The sequence below is a fragment of the Pseudophryne corroboree genome, chromosome 10, assembly GCF_028390025.1.
Source record: "Pseudophryne corroboree isolate aPseCor3 chromosome 10, aPseCor3.hap2, whole genome shotgun sequence".
Taxonomy (NCBI): Eukaryota; Metazoa; Chordata; class Amphibia; order Anura; family Myobatrachidae; genus Pseudophryne; species Pseudophryne corroboree.
The window spans coordinates 189,243,379-189,259,963 of NC_086453.1; positions in this window are offsets into that span (position 1 = coordinate 189,243,379).

The window sequence follows — 16,585 nt, forward strand, 5'->3', positions numbered from 1 at the left end:
AGTCTTTTCTAGGGTCAGGGAATTCAGACACTATGGTCCTTAATTCCATTCTGGAAAATGGGCTATACATGGCAATGTTCCTCACAGGGGTGACTCCTGATGTGTCAGTTTTCCCATTTGGAACAGCTATTACCCTAACAGGATTAACTCTAACAATATCACTCTGTGTGGGTTCTACAGCCTGTGGTGAAATGGCTTCAGCATAGTGTATGGTGCCGTACTTACCTGTAGATACGACCTCACCTATCCCTCCGCTAGGGGCCCTTGTTACTAATCTCGTGGGTGGAGCTGTGCCTACTGTGGTCTCTGCTATGGTGGCTGCTAGAGAGAGCGCTGAAATTGTTGCCGATTCGTCTTCTTGATCACACTCCTGAGGAAAGTTCAAAACAGGGTACAACTTGCACGGGTTAATACTTGCATTGGTTAATTGGTTAACATTATCTTTAACATTTACACAGTTGCTAAGTGTTTGTGTGTTACACCTTAGTGCGTCATTCTCCGCAACCAATTTCTCTCCCGATATATATGGTGGCGGTGGGGCCGTGGCTATCAGTTTTCTGATTGAGCCAGATCCCGCCGCCTGAGCCAATCCTCTCTGTATGTCACCCTCCTGTTGCCACAACTGCAAATAATCATAATGCTTGATTCGTCTCTTTGCTGATTTAATGAGACATATCCTTCTCCTTAAATTCGTTAACACTTCTGTGCTGAAGCTACCTACTCTTGGGAATTTCTCCCCGTCATGTACCGTCATTCTCTCCCATTCATCACATAAAACCTCTGTGTGTGAACCGTATTTTTCACACATCACGTACCTTGCCGACCCAACTGGTCGGTTCACTGAATCAACCCGAACCGAGGTTGATCGCCCCCTACCTGAACAAGTGGCCCCCATAGTTCGAAGGTGTTGCTTTATTCAGCCAACCCTTACGCAAACCAAATGTCCAAAATAGGCTGACGGTGGCGGTTTACCGAGTACCCCACTCACTCGCCCACGCCGACCAATACGACCTGATCACACCGATATGGTGCTGGCGTACTCGACCCAGGGCCCCTGCGACCTGAACCTCTATTTACTGGAACCTGTGAGGGTGATCCGAAGAACACTTACTCTTTCCAGTAACTATTGGTTGTTGGATAGTTCCTGAGTGAGCAGCGAACTTCCCCTAAAATAAAAAAAATTACACAAATCACGTTAGAATGTACAAATAGCGTTTATGACCTTCGTACACAAATAGTACCGGTCAGGTTTACTAATGTACACAATTACGTGCGGTACAATCGTTCAGCACATAAGCAACTAATCTTATGTACGGAGCGACTAGTGGAATCGAAAATTGCGGCTGTGAATTCCTTCAGCAAGAGCTTGTATGGCCTATATGGGTGTTGCACCAACCCTTTCTTGGTGTTGTGCCTGTGGACTGTATAGCGGACTTCCTTGTCTGCTGTACCTGAACCTGTTGGTCTGCTATGACCTCCTGGTCTGTTACAGTATGACCTCCTGGTCTGCTACACTCTAATGCTCAAATTGTATGTTTTAACCAGGGATGCCTCCCTAGCCACCATGTACGTCACTTACACGCATGTACCTCACGAGAACTCGACTTTTCTTGTGGTTCAACCTGTAAAATTGTATACAACACACTCACTCACCACATGTACACTTTTGTTTCTATTTCTATTTCTGCGCAGAAATTTCTCTTTAGACCAGATCTGTTACAAATTAGGAGAAGGATCTATTAATTTAAATTTCGAATTAAAAAAAATAGATTTGCGCGATTTATCACCTGGCGTTATTTACCGCGTGGCGCTACTTATCGCGTTGAGAGGAGAGAAAAAAAAACTTGTGATTTGAGTTACGTGGGCGTACCCGTACGCTCCGTTGCGTAATATACGCTGCGTGCGTCGGCCCTTGGATTGCGTACGCAAGTCTCAGTCTTTTGTTAGAGACACGTGTACGCAAAGCAAAGATCCACCGTAACACAATTTATACGTTTATCAATGTAGATGATCCTTGATCATCTACCGCACACCACACTGACTTCACCTTATCTCCCAGGCAAAACTGTGTGTTTGTCTATATTTTAACTATGTTACCTTTACTTTTACACTTTGAAATAGCGGCAAATCTCTCTTAGCACGTTTATCAACTATATAATAGCAAACAGGAGAGTGATATACGAAAATACACGAATGAAAAGAAATGCAGATATGCGTGCGTGTGTACGCAAGACAGAAAAATAAACAGTTTTAAAAGAGACTAGCGTGTTGTTCTTACCTCCGGTTCCCGGATTCCTTCAGCACCCTTTACTAAGAGAAGTAGACGCTTATCCAAACAGCACTACGAGGAATATGATCTCCCGCCCTTTGCTGCTGGATAATGTCTGCTGAAATTACCTAGTGCAGATATGTGAAGGACAGGACGAGCCCGCAATTGTTAAAGCAGATTATTTATCTTATATAATACCCTTTATGAGGTCTAAGAACACTGTACGCTAACTACGTATGAAGTACCGTAAGGGTACGCACGTTGCGTAACAATCGCTTAGCCGTGGTCGAGACGCTCAAGCGTTACGTTCGCTCACGGCCAAGAGATCACTGGCAGGCACGCTATTGGCTGCCGACTACCGTAATGATTCGCTATAGCGATGCGACCGCTCGAGACCACGAAGAGATCACCAGCGGCGCATACGCTCACAATGTAAAACCTTTATATCTAAACCATAAACAGTGTATTATGCAGTAAACCCTTTGTGTAGTGATATGGTGTAAATGCAACACAGTATAACCTTACTAGCTTAAAAGCAGTTTGAGCGTCACCGACGCTCTGAGAATACTTAACTCTATAAGAAATACACAGATACCTGGGCTTAGGGTCCAACGCCTAATATATATATATTTTGAATGATATACTTGCAAAAGAATTAATACAAATACAAATCATACACTACAATATAACATAGACTAACTAACCAGGTAACTACACAGTAAATACAATACAATTAAGTTTAAGAGAAAAATGAGAGAAAGAGAAGAGAGAGAAAGATATGGCCCATAATAACAAGAGAGAAACAGTATGATTACGGAGAAAAACTTACGCACAAAGGAAACGATCGCATGCGCCTCTGGACATCCAGCTCCCGATTTTCAGCAATGATAACCGTTGAAGAGTGAGAGCTGGATGTGATCGGCCTTTCTATTTATGCCCCACACACAATGCAATTCAATGGTCCCTACAATCTCATTGTTCATTGGACACAGGAATTCCTCCTCGCATTATAACAAAAGGTCATAGGTTGATTCATACAGGTGGGCTGTGACTATTTCCAACAGCTCAGGTGGGAGGGAAACTGGGTTTCCCGCCGCATGGGTAATAAAGTGCAAATAAAGTAAATGTTCATGAACTTCTTATGTCCATAACTATTCGCACGAGCGATTGATCTGCTTCAAACCAACACCGGAATATTTCTAATTAAATATTCTTCCGATGGATACTAAACACCACTGTATTACTCCTGTCTGACCCTTCGTATCAAACAAAGAGGGATTTCTCTGTTCATGAACATTCTATATTAACCAAACTTTCAGAATCTATCAAAGGGACCATGATCTACAAAATACATTATATAGTAAAAATATGTAACGATTGAGTCGCACGCTACGATCACATAAACTCTACCGTAAATACGCATACCGTGCGCCTGCGGGTGCCCGCGACTGTGAGTATGCGTACGTACGGGAGAGCGTACGCATGCGCAGCACGGACCTGTGTGAGGTGCAAATATGGTAGTGTGCATAGAGATATTTTTCTGACTTTGACAATGTAACTTAAGATATATAGGAAGGACAACACGTAATCTGAAGATAAGATTTATGGAGCATCGTCGCAACATTGTAAATAAGAGGATAGACCACAGTGTGCCAAGACATTTCTTGGACCATCACCAAGGAGATCCCAGTACATTAAAATTGATTGGCCTTGAACATATTACACAGACCAAAAGAGGAGGGGATAGGTACAGTAAACTGTGCAAACAGGAGATATTTTGGATTTCTCATATGTCCTAGAGGATGCTGGGAATGACATCAAGACCATGGGGTATAGACGGGATCCGCAGGAGACATGGGCACTCTAAAGACTTTTCATTGGGTGTGGACTGTCTCCTCTCTCTATGCCCCTCCTCCAGACCTCAGTTTTAGAAATGTGCCCAGGCTGACTGGATGCACTCTGAGGAGCTCTACTGAGTTTCTCTGAAAAGACTTATGTTAGGTTTTTTATTTTCAGGGAGATCTGCTGGCATCAGACTCCCTGCTTCGTGGGACTGAGGGGGCAGAAGCAGAACCAACTTCCTAAAGAGTTTCATGGCTCTGCTTCTGGCTGACAGGACACCATTAGCTCCTGAAGGGTACTGAACGCTAGCCGTGTCTAGATGCTCACTCCCACAGCATGCCGTCACCCCCCTCGCAGAGCCAGAAGTCAGAAGACAGGTGAGTATGAGAAGAATGATCTTCTATCAAGTAAGTGATGACTGAAGTGCGGCACGGCTGGCGGTAGCGCAGCACGCCATTGCTGCCCACACACACTGCAGGGGGCAGGGCGCGGGGGGGGGCCCTGGGCAGCAGTAAATATACCTCAAACTGGCTAAAAGGGGGCATAAGATGCCGCTGGCACAGCCCTACCGCCGCCAGTATAAATATTGTCATGGATACTGAGTGTAAGGAGGGTGGAGCTTCTTCCTCAGGCAGCCAGCACACTGCTCAGCGCCATTTTCTCTCTCTCCTCAGGCTGCACAGAACACGCTGGTCCTCTCCTCCACTTCTGACAAATACAGGGTGCTATTAAGGGAGGGCAAAAAGCTATTGTGGTGCATTTTAATAGTGTGAATTACTGTTTAAAAGCGCTGTTGGGCTGTGGGCATACTGTGTTCACAGGCAATACTGGCTCTGGGATTGTGAACTGGCTGCTCCTATCCTGTGTCCCTCTGACAGATTTTACTGTGGGTCTGTCCCCAAATAAGTCCCAATGTGTCTGTGAGTGTGCTGCACACGTGTGAGGCATGTCTGAGGCAGGGAGTTCCTCCCTGGAGGAAGCCATTTTAGGGACACAGAGTTGTAATGTGGTGGCGCTACCGGCACACCAAGAGCCTGCATGGGTGAAAGAGATACGTGACAGTATGCATCTGATTAACAGAAGATTAGATAAGTCTGAATCTAAGGCTGCATGCTGGAGAAAATCTGTGGAAGATGTGATTTTTCAGGATGCTGTTATTCCTTATGCGGGCGGCCCCTCTGGGTCACATAAGAGACCGTTTGCGAATGTTGTAAACACTGATACCGACATGGACTCAGATTCTTGTGTCGACGATAGTGACTCCAGAGAGACAGATCATAAATTGGCAAAAAGTATACAATATATGATTGTGGCTATAAGGAACGTGTTGGAGGTTACAGAAACCAATCCTGTACCTCAGGAGAAGGCTTATTTATGTAAAGAAAAGAAATCTAAAGTCACGTTTCCTCCTTCACACTAACTAAATGCTCTGTTTGAAGGGATATGGGTGAATCCTGATAAGAAATTTCGTATTCCCAAAAGGATTCAGATAGCTTACCCTTTCCTGGCTGAGGACAGTTAAAAATGGGAGTCACCCCCTGTGTTAGACAGTGCGCTTTCCAGGTTGACAAAGAAGGTAATTCTCCCTGCTCCTGGTACGGCTTCACTTAAAGAGCCGGCAGACGGCAAAATGGAAACGACATTGAAATCCATGTTACCAATGGTACACTACTCAGGCCCACTATTGCCTGCGCATGGGTGAGTCGCGCTATTAAAAAATGGTCAGAGAGCGTGTCATCAGAAATTGACATGATTGATAAAGATGAGATACTCCTTAAGTTAGGGAATATCAAGGACGCTGCCGCCTACATGCTGAAAGCAATGAAGAATATTGGACTCTTCAGTTCACAAGCCGCTACCATGGCAGTATCGGCTAGGCAGGCGCTGTGGATTCGCCAGTGGAACACGGATGCAGATTCCAAAAGAAACATGGAGGCGCTACCATATAAAGGTAAGGCCTTATTTGGCGATGGCCTGGAAGCGTTAGACTCGGCGGCTACCGCAGGTAAGTCGATATTTTTGCCCTATGCGCCTGCACCGGCAAAAAAGACCTATCACACGCAAATGCAGTCCTTTCGGCCCAATAAATACAAAAAGACGAGAGGTTCCCCCTTCTTTGCAGGTAGGGGAAGGGGAAAGAAGCCCACAGCGGCTCCAGGTTCCCAAGAGCAGAAGTCTACCCCTGCTTCTGAAAAATCCTCAGCATGACGCTGGAGCTCCCTTGCGGGAGGCCGCTCGGGTGGAGGCACGTCTCAAACTCTTCAGCCAAGGTTGGATTTTGCCTGGCCTGGATCCCTGGGTGTTTCAAATAGTATCCCAGGGATACAAACTGGAGTTTAAAGACGTTCCCCCATGCCGATTTTTAAATCAACCTTGCCAGTTTCTCTGCCAGAAAGAGAAGCAGTAACAGCGGCAATCCAAAAGTTATGTCAAGACCAGGTCATAGTCCTGGTACCGTTGTTACAACAAGGGTGGGGTTATTATTCAAGCCTCTTTGTTGTTCCGATGCCGGACGGCTCGGTCAGACCAATCCTAAATCTAAAGGATCTGAATTGTTATCTGAAAAGGTTCAGGTTCAAGATGGAATCACTGCGAGCAGTGATTGCCAGTCTGGAGGAGGGGGACTACTTGGTGTCGGTAGACATAAAGGATGCTTACCTGCATGTTCCCATTTATCCTCCTCACCAGGCTTATCTGAGATTCGCGGTTCAGGATTGCCATTACCAATTCCATACGTTACCCTTTGGCCTCTCCACAGCGCCGAGGGTATTCACCAAGGTGATGGCGGAGATGATGGTCCTCCTTCGTCAGAAAGGAGTCAATATAATTCCTTATCTGGACGATCTCCTGATAAAGGCGAGTTCCAGGGAGCAGTTGTTTCAAAACATATCACTCTCTCTGTCAGTACTCCAACAACACGGGTGGATCATAAATTACCCGAAGTCACAAATGGAACCGACGACAAGGTTGTCTTTCCTCAGGATGATTCTGGACACAGAAGTTCAGAGAGTATTTCTTCCGCTGGAAAAGGCTCTGGAAATCCAGAAAATGGTAAAACAGATATTGAAACCATCGAGTGTGTCAATCCATCAGTGCATTCGATTGTTGGGGAAGATGGTGGCGGCCTACGAGGCCATACAATTTGGCAGGTTTCATGCCAGAGTATTCCAATGTGACCTGTTGGACAAGTGGTCGGGGTCACACCTACACATGCACCGAAAGATAATCCTGTCATCAAAAACCAAGATTTCGCTCCTGTGGTGGTTACACAGCTCTCACCTACTAGAGGGATGCAGGTTCGGGATTCAAGACTGGGTCCTGGTAACCACGGATGCGAGTCTCCGAGGCTGGGGAGCAGTCTCTCAGGGAGAAAACTTCCAAAGACATTGGTCACATCAAGAAGCCTGCCTTCACATAAACGTACTGGAGCTAAGAGCCATTTACAACGGCCTTCAACAGGCGGTACATCTTCTTCAAGACCGTCCCGTGCAGATCCAGGCAGACAATGTAACAGCAGTCGCGTACATAAACAGGCAGGGCGGAACGAAAAGCAGAGCGGCAATGGCAGAGGCGACAAAAATCCTCCGCTGGGCAGAAAAACATCTACAAGCTCTGTCGGCAATATTCATTCCGGGAGTAGACAACTGGGAAGCAGACTTCCTCAGCAGACACGATCTCCATCCAGGAGATTGGGGCCTCCACCAAGAAATCTTCGCCAAGGTGACAATTCTTTGGGGAGTTCCTCAAATAGACATGATGGCATCTCGCCTCAACAAGAAGCTTCAGAGATACTGTTACATGTCGAGAGACCCTCAAGCAGTAGCAGTGGATGCACTGGTGACCCAGTGGGTTTTCCCGTCAGTGTATGTCTTCCCTCCACTTCCACTGATCCCAAAGGTACTCAGGATCATAAGAAAAACAAGGGTTCGAGCAATCTTCATTGCCCCAGACTGGCCAAGGAGGGCTTGGTACCCAGATCTTCAGCAGTTGCTCATAGAAGATCCTCGGCCTCTTCCTCCTCGAGAGGACCTGCTGCAGCAGGGGCCGTGCGTGTACCAGGACTTACCGTGGAGCATTTGACGGCATGGCTGTTGAACGCCGGATCCTAGCCAGGAAGGGTATTCCCAAGGAAGTCATCCCCCCCCCTTATTCAGGCCAGAAAAGGAGTAACGTCAAAACATTACCACCGTATTTGGAGAAAATATGTGTCTTGGTGTGAATCCAAGAAAGCTCCTATGGAAGAGTTTCACTTAGGGCGTTTCCTCCATTTTTTGCAGGATGGTGTGGAGGCGGGCCTCCAATTGGGATCAATCAAGGTTCAGATTTCGGCCTTGTCAGTGTTCTTCCAAAAACAATTGGCCTCTCTTCCAGAAGTTCAGACCACCGTGAAAGGGGTTCTGCACATCCAGCCTCCATTCGTGCCTCCAGTGGCACCATGGGACCTTAACGTGGTATTGCAGTTCCTTCAATCGGATTGGTTTGAGCCTCTACAAAATATAGAGTTGAAGTTTCTCACTAGGAAAGTGGTGATACTTCTGGCTTTGGCATCTGCAAGATGGGTGTCTGAATTGGGGGCCTTGTCTCACAAGAGCCCTTACCTGATCTTCCATGAAGATTAGGCAGAGTTGAGAACTCGACAACATTTTCTTCCTAAGGTGGTTTCATCTTTTCACATAAACCAACCTATTGTAGTACCAGTGGTTATTGACACATTCACTGAATCAAAATCTCTAGATGTGGTTAGAGCTTTGAAAATCTTTGTTGCTAGAACGGCTCGTATACGGAAAATAGAGGCCCTGTTTGTCCTGTATGCTCACAACAAGATTGGGTGTCCTGCTTCTAAGCAGACTATTGCACGGTGGATCAGAAATATGATTCAGCAAGCTCATACTACGGCTGTATTGCCGTTACCGACGTCGATGAAGGCCCATTCCACTTGGAAGGTGGGCTCATCCTGGGCGGCTGCCCGGGGGGTCTCGGCATTACAACTGTGCCGAGCAGCTACTTAGTCAGGGTCAAACACATTTGCTAAGTTCTACAAATTTGACACCTTGGCCGAGGAGGACCTAAAGTTTGGTCAATCGGTGCTGCAGGGTCATTTGCACTCTCCCGCCCGTACTGGAGCTTTGGTATAGACCCCATGGTCTTGATGTCATCCCCAGCATCCTCTAGGACGTATGAGAAAACAGGATTTTAATACCTACCGGTACATCCTTTTCTCCTAGTCTGTAGAGGATGCTGGGCGCCCGTCCCAGTGCATACTTTACCTGCAGTTTTAGATATTAGAGTTACACAAGTTGTGTTATCTTAGTTTTCAGCATGTTGCTGCAATTGGTTCATGCCTGTTGGCATGTGTTATGTTGAATGCCATGTGTGCGGCATGGTTGAGGGTGTGAGTTGGTAGATATCTCACCACTAATTTAAGTAAATCTTTTCCTCGAAATGTCAGTCTCCCTGGGCACAGTTCCTACAACTGAGGTCTGGAGGAGGGGCATAGAGGGAGGAGCCAGTTCACACCCAATGAAAAGTCTTTAGAGTGCCCATGTCTCCTGCGGATCCCGTCTATACCCCATGGTCTTGATGTCGTCCCCAGCATCCTATACGTACTAGGAGAAAAGGATTTACCAATAGGTATCAAAATCCTGTTTTTTAAACTAAATTCACTCCATCCTCAGGGTCTCAATGAGGCTATGGAGTTAAATTCAATATTATGATATTAAATCCAAAGATATCATCCTGATTCCCCCTCCAAAAATGTATATTTAACATCAACATATGTATTACTTTCTCTTTATGCATCGTTTCCTTTTTCTGTTTTTTGCACGTCATCCCTAGGATCCATTTATGGATGTGTATATATATATATATATATATGTGTGTATATACGCATGTATATATATATATATATATATATATATACTTATTAGATTATGTTTTTTCAAAAGGGATAATGAAGGTTGCCCTTCCCCTTTATTCTTTCACCCCCTTCCTTCCTCCTCCTGTTCGTCCCGTTCCTATTTTTAAAGATTAATGTCAGTAAGTAAGAACTGAGTCCATAGAAATACTTACTACCATTTAGAAATTAATAATGCAGGAGGATCAATAGAAGGTCATATAACTATTAATAAGGTACTAAATGGGAAAAGTAAAAATCCTATTACGTAGCCTCAGGAGAGGCGTTCTGTAAGTTTAAGAAAAGGTAAACAAAATCATGTGACTCTAAATTGATGACGCGTCCATATGGCTGACGTTGAAGGGAATGTTTCTATGTTTAAAGCGCGATCACGGGACGAACGAGGTCATGTGACCGGGATAGAGGACGCGTCATCACAGCGGGAGGAGCAGTGATCTTTCATAGTCTAAAGGCAGTTCACATGACTGTATGACGCGTTTGAGACGGAAGTCCTTATTAGGTGGCCGCGTTAGTCACGTGAGCTGGGACATTAGGATACAGTTTAACACCCATTGGGCCGCACAGTCATGTGACAAGGAAATAGTGTGGGTGGCTGCCATGGCAACTAAGTTGTTTACTTTGCTCACCAATGTGAGACCTGATAGGAGAAAAAAATCTATACCATGTAATATGGGTCATGTGATCGGACCTAATCTTACATCTAATAAAAACTGTATTTTAGCACATTTACCCAGCTAGTTTTTAAGTTAGATTATTACTACTAAAGGAAGTTTGCCTTTCTGCTGCTATATATGTATAAATAAAATCATTTTGTGTTTATAAATATAATTAAATCTGAACAGGTGGTTTTTGTATGGATAATTGATATCCCTATATAAGAGCCATATGAGCCCAGTATTAGCACATTTGATAAAGCTGCCAAACGCCAGCGAAACGCGTAAGGGGACCAGCCTTTGAACCCGACACCACAAAGCCACCTAAAGGACACTTCTGCAGTTGTTGTCATCTTGGACATTTCAAGCTTATGGACGTGGAAAAGTAATATAGAGAGAATCACCAAACACTTGCATCGGATCGGAGACAGCATCTGGACCTTCGCTAGGTGGGACACGCGGCTAATCCACAAAATATCCAGTAATTATACCTACAAGATTGGACGCATCTGCATACCTTAAAATAAGGATCCTGTTGATAATGTGACCAGTCACAGGGATATTAATAATATTGGGTGTGCTTACACACATTATTTGTTGGTGGTCAGAGACTGGCTTTAGAGGCTTTAAAAATTCATGGTTTTATTTGAGAACAATTTTTACATGTCTTAGTATTATTAAATTGATGTGACTTTTTATGAAATCACCTGTTTTCAGATTCTTTCTTAGCGCTGTTTTTTTATATGTTGTTACCTTCAGTCTTATGAGAGATTGACTATCCCTCACTCTACAGCAGCTTAGAGAACCAGCACAGTCATAGCGCCAGAACCTGTATTAAGTAATTAAAACAATTTTTTGCATAGCACAAACACCTGGCCCATCTAGGGGGTTAATTTACTAAGATGGGTGTTCTATGTAAGATGGGATGTTGCCCATAGCACTGCAGTGTCAGACACAGAGCCGGATTAAGGGGGGGTCACAAGGGGTTAGTACCCCGGGCCCTCCTCCCTGAAGGGGCCCCCCGGACAGAGCTGCTTAGATCCATCTGACCCTACTACCTGCACAGCATACACAGTCACGCTGCACGAAGGGTTACTCACAGCAGTAGCTACAGCAGTAGCAGCTGCCTGGCTTGCAGCAGGGACCATGCCTCTTCCCAGCGTTACCGAGGAGAGAGGGACCCGGATCAGCGGACTGGACAGGAGACGGAACAGACCTCTCTGCTGCACTGATAAGGAGGGCTGTCAAGCAAGATAGTCCGGAGGTGAGCGCCTACCCCACACAGTAATGAGTTTACTGTTATAGTCCGCAGCAGTGGCAGTGCAGACTGCATGCTGTGTTAAATCTCAATGGGCAGGGACTTAAACCTTTATAATAGTTACCCCATATCCCTAAGAAGCAAGAAAAGTCGCCCCCCCCCCCCCATTAAAAAGCACTAAACAAAAAAAAACACTACCCCACCCTGCGGCCAATGTATTTTTTTTAATTATTATTTTAACCTCCCTTCTCCTCCAGCATAATTTAACGGTGTATTATTCCTCCCTCACCCCCAATAGTTATTGATTCCTTCCCCCCCCCCCCCGGGAGTAGCCCCCCCTCCTCCACCACCTCCACCCTAGGCATACATGATTTTCCCCTCCACACACACACACACACACACACACATGCAGGGGCCCCCTATTTTAAGTGCCCTGGGCCCCCCAAAGGCTTAATCCGGCTCTGGTCAGACAGGATGGCAGTTTTAAAAACTAGGCCCCAAAGAACACATAATGCAAAGAAGAAAAAGAGGTGGAATGAGGTAGCTGGATGACTAAGCTAAGCGACCCAAGTGGGCGGCACAAACACCTGGCCCATCTAGGAGTGGCACTGCAGTGTCAGACAGGATGGCAGTTTTAAAAACTAGGTCCTAAAGAGCACATATTCCAAAGTTTAAAAAAGAGGTGTAATGAGGTAGCTGGATGACTAAGCAAAGCGACCCAAGTGGGCAGCACAAACATCTGGCCCATCTAGGAGTGGCACTGCAGTGGCAGACAGGATGGCACTTTTAAAAACTAGGCCCCGATGAGCACATAATGCAAAGATGAAAAAGAGGTTCAAGATGGAATTGTCCTTGGGCCCTCCCACCCACCCTTATGTTGTATAAACAGGACATGTTCACTTTAACAAACCAATAATTTCACCAACACAGCTGTCGCTGAAATGATTGGTTTGTTTGGGCCCACAGCAAAAAAGAAGCAATTAATCTCTACTTGCACACACTGGCTCTATAGTGGCAAGATGTCGTCCTCATCCTCAGATTCCCCCAACCCCTTTAGTGTTTACATCCTCATCCTCACAGAGAAATAATATTCAAACAAACAAAACCACATAATTTAGGTGTCAGTGGACTAGTGCTTACACTATTACCACAAGTTTCTGAACTTGACAATGGGGGTCATTCCGAGTTGATCGTAGCTGTGCTAAACTTAGCACAGCTATGATCGTAAACTCACACATACGGGGGGTACGCCCAGCACAGGGCTAGCCCGCCCAGCATGTCTGTGCCTGTCCCCCCTCCTCCCCCGCACAAATACAAAAGCATCGCACAGTGGCGATGCCTTTGTATTTGAGGAGTAACTCCTGGCCAGCGCAGCTCCTGCGGCTGGCCGGGAGTTACTCGTCGCTCCCGCTGGCCGCAGCGGCTGCGTGACAAATCACGCAGCCGCCGCGGCCCGCCCCCCAATGATCCGGCCACGCCTGCGTTGGCTAACTTGCTCCCCCTAAACGGCGGCTTAGCGCCGCCGTTCAGCCCCTCCTGCCCTGTGACCGCCTCTGTCTCAGAGGCGATCGCTGAGCACCGACGACTGCCATGCGCCGGCACACTGCGGCGCATGCGCAGTTCCGACCAGATCGCTGCGCTGCGACAAACTGCAGCGAGCGATCGGGTCAGAATGACCCCCAATGACTTATGATGAATGCGCTGCAGGTGACGTATAAGGAAGGATGTTCCAAGGTGGTTAACATCCTTACCCCTACTAATTACAGATTGACAGAGGCAACACACGGCTTGACACCTGTTGTCTGGATTTGTGGAGAAATAATTCCACACCGAAGAGAGAAGAGGTGGATTTTTTGGTATTTTGCCCAGGCATGACAATTGCCTTATTCATCCCATGGACAGCAACTGTCTCCCCTGGTGCCTGATTTAAACAAACCACATCACCATCAGAATCCTCATTGTCAACATCCTACTCAGTGCCAGCAACACCCATATCCTCATCCTGGTGTACTTCAACAGCGACATCTTCAATTTCAATATTTGAAAATGGACTGTGGGTGGTCCTTCCAGCACTCGCAGAGGGCGTGCAAATGGTGGAAGGAGCAACCTCTTCCTGTCCAGTGTTGGGAAGGTCAGACATCGCATCCGCCGACACACTTGGACTCTCCTTGAGGATTTGTGATACCATCTTAGAACGCACAGTTCTTTGCTGTGCATTTGCCAGCTTAACTCTTTTCATTTTTCTACTAGGAGGATGAGGGCTTCCATCGTCATGTGAAGCTGAACCTCTCGTCATGAACATAGGCCAGGGCCTTAGCCGTTCCTTGCCACTCCGTGTCGTAAATGGTATATTAGCAAGTTTCCGTTTCTCCTCAGACGATTTAAATTTATTTTTTTGGGTCAATTTACTGAACTTTGGCTTTTAAGATTTTACTTTTTGAATGGATTTTATTGTCTATGTCATGACTAGTGGCAGCAGCTTCAGCACTAGGAGGAAGTGGTTCTTGATCTTTCCCTATTTTATCCTCCAATTTTCTGTTCTCCATTATTTTTCTGGAGCTATATAACAATATGCAGCACAGGAGAGCATACCCCTAAACCTTACACACACGGCAAAGTCTGTAAAAATTATTTGGATAATAATAACCCATTTATTTGGAGTTATTATAATAATATGCAGCACAGGAGAGTGTACCCCTACACCACACAGGGCAAACCCTGTAAAAATTATAATATTAATAACCCCTTTATTTGGAGTAAATAATATACAGCACATGACACCACTGGACTTATACGGCAGTACCGCTGGAGTTATACGGCAGTACTGCTGGACTTATATAGGAGTACCCCTGGACTTATACGGTAGTACCGCTGGACTTGTACGGCTGTACCCCTGGACTTATACGGAAGTACCGCTGGATTTACGTGGCAGTACTGCTGGACATATACGGCAGCACCACTGGACTGGACTTATACAGCAGCACCACTGGACTGGACTTATACAGCAGCACCACTGGACATATGGAAGCACAGGACACCACCACTGGACCTATGGCAGCACAAAACACCACCACTGGACTGATGCAGCACAAGACAGCACCACTGGACTGGACTTATACAGCAGCACCACCACTGGATTTATGGCAGCACAGGACACCACTACTGGAGTGACTGGACTGATGCAGCACAAGACACCACCACTGGACTGATGCAGCACAAGACAGCCCCACTGTACTGGACTTATACAGCAGTACTGGACTTATGGCAGCACAAGACACCACCACTGTGACTGGACTGATGCAGCATAAGACAGCACCACTGGAATGATACAAAAGAGCAGGTCGCCACCCCACCACGCCACTTTCCCGCTCAGACATTGAGGAGACACATCCTCTCGCAACACTCTCCAGGACTGGAACTAAGATGGTGGGGCGGGAGGTGCAAAATATACAAAGTCCGGATCTCATAAGAATCCAACAGAAGGATGATGACGTTTTGCCTCATGAGTGTGGTGGGAAAACCTGAGCCGGACTCGGATCCAGACTCGGATCGTCAAGTCCGCGGGGGTTCGGATCTCTAAAATCTGAATCCGCTCATCCCTAGTTTAAACGCCCTGGCAACAGCAATTTGTACTCTTCGCCCATAGTTGAATTCCCCCCTAGCTTGTGTTGTTTATTAGTATATTTATTGAATATGATTTGCTTTAAAATTTTTGATTTTGTTTTATTATTTATAAATGCATTTTTAATATATCAATGTGAGTTGTTTATGTCACACTGATGCTGATCATATTCTTTGTAAACTTAAAGTTCCATCTCCTATAAACTTTTAGTTCTGGTGACCCTGAATCTAAATACATTTTCATCTAAACAGAAATCGTTAAATCCTTACATCCAGCAAAACAATAGAAATAGTAGTTTTGTATAAAAATATGATTTCATAAAACATGATGAAAGTAATGCAGATCTGTGCTGTAAATGCACTACTTACCAAAGTTGCCCATGCCTTCCTTTAATTCCTGTTGCCCAAATGTAGACAATTTCCAATGTGTGTATTTCTTATACTGAATTCACAAGATCATGTGGTGGAAAAGTGCTGATATTCTGTATATGCAACCACATAATTATAGTATAGGCACTGTGACAGTGACAGATTGCAATAAGCCAGTGTTCCCAAAAGCAAGTTATACTGCAGTCAGCGTCACCCACATTTTATTGTGAAAGATTTTACTTTAAAAAAAATTAAGTTCATTGTTGTGTTGGGAAAAAGCAGGTTATGAAAAAAAAACATTAAAACAGCTAAAATCACAGAATTTGGGGGGTAATTTTGCTCCTACGGTATTATTAACCTCAATAACAATCATTTCCACTCATTCCAGTCTATTCTGAACACCTCACACATCACAATATTGTTTTTAGGCCAAAAGGTTGCACCGAGGTTGCTGGATGGCTAAGCTAAGCGACACAAGTGGACAACACAAACACCTGGCCCATCTAGGAGTGGCACTGCGGTGGCAGACAGGATGGCAGATAAAAAAAAAGGTCCCAAACAGCACCTCATGCAAAGATGTAGAAGAGGTGCAAATGAGGTACCTGTATGACTAAGCCAAGCAACACAAACAATTGGCCCATCTAGGAGTGGCACTGCAG